Here is a 1,354-nt window from a genome sequence, read left to right as displayed (position 1 = left end):
CCATCCAGCCGCCGGTCCCCTCTTCGCCTCGCTGTATGCACCTGGTCTGCCACCTTCTTCCGCCCGGACGACCACAAAAACCCCTACCTTCTCTCCCCGCTTCTGCCATCACTCCCCCCACACCCCCGCTCCGTTCCAATAGCCACACAATAGCCGGGATGTGTTTGTAATGTAAATTCGATCATATCACTCACAAGCTTGAAACCCTTTAACAATTTATCGATTTATCGCTGAGCTGAGAGATAACCTCTTTCACCATAACTTGAGGTTCAAGGTCCCCGCGACCCGGCCTCTGGCTACTTCTTCACCCTGGACGCACGCGCTCCTGCCCCTGACCGCTGCGTCGCACGCGCTCCTGCCCTTGACCGCTGCGTCACAGATGAGTAGGTCTCACTTCAGCGCCGACACGCGCCACAGTCTTTCCTGCCCCGGCCTTTAAACATGCTATTCACTCCGCTTGGGGGGCTCTTAAACCCAGTCTGCCAGACAACTCCACCCATACGTCGAGACCCAGTGTGCATGTCACCTCCTTTGCTAAGAAAAGCCCTCCCCCAAACTCCAAACTAAATCTGGTCTCCCAGCTTTCTTCCCTCATAAAACCCTGCTATTTCTCATCACATCTTATCAAAATTTTATAATTGCTATCCCATCACGTGGGACGTTAGCTTTCCTAAGATTATAGCTGGCGTGAAGGCAAGCGCTTTGTCTACAGCTTTATTGTCTTCCATTTAGGAAAGACACCTGGTGAGCAAAGGGGGCTCCACACGTACGAAGGGAATTTGTGCTGGCCTCGGAAATTAATAAACTTTCCCTTTGGTTCGAAAAACATACGTGGACTTCCAAGGATCGCTAGGTTTGAGAAAAATCGGTATCTCAAAAGAATCTAGATAAATACATAAAACGCTGACCCCAGAGAAAACGAGATAGGAGAAAACTTTAAAATGATTCTAATTGATGTGCTCAGAGAGATTTGGGGAGATACTGCATCCATAAAACAAAAACAGTCGCTATAAAAACAAAACTCAGGAAAAAGAAAGAGTTGTTAAAAATTAAAGATACGATCGCTAAAGGGCAAAGGTCAATAGAGCGACTCACAGACAAATTCAAAGAAACCCTCCAGACCATAGATAAAAAAAACAAAGAGACGGACTATTTCACAAGCTAAGAGATTTAGATCAATTCGGTAAGTGGACCCTCCATTTAATGAGTTCCAGAAAATAAACATGGAGAAAATAATAAAAGAAATGGGGGTGGGGGACGACTAAAATAAGAGCTTACAAAAATATAAGCTAGATCCACCACCTAAATATGGCCTAACGTTTAAAAACACCAAATACAAAAAAAAAAACCTAAA

The 1,354-nt window shown here is 45.4% G+C and overlaps 1 protein-coding gene across 3 annotated transcripts in view; it reads right to left on the bottom strand.

Moving 5' to 3' along the window:
* Window positions 1-1,354, bottom strand: part of RXRG (retinoid X receptor gamma) — a 128,171-nt gene that overhangs the window by 52,286 nt on the left and 74,531 nt on the right. The window lies entirely within an intron of this gene.

Source organism: Pteropus vampyrus, unplaced genomic scaffold, assembly GCF_000151845.1.
Source record: "Pteropus vampyrus isolate Shadow unplaced genomic scaffold, Pvam_2.0 Scaffold480, whole genome shotgun sequence".
NCBI classification, from domain to species: Eukaryota; Metazoa; Chordata; class Mammalia; order Chiroptera; family Pteropodidae; genus Pteropus; species Pteropus vampyrus.
The sequence above is the reverse complement of the archived record's forward strand: the minus strand, read 5'-3'. Positions and strand labels throughout refer to the sequence as shown.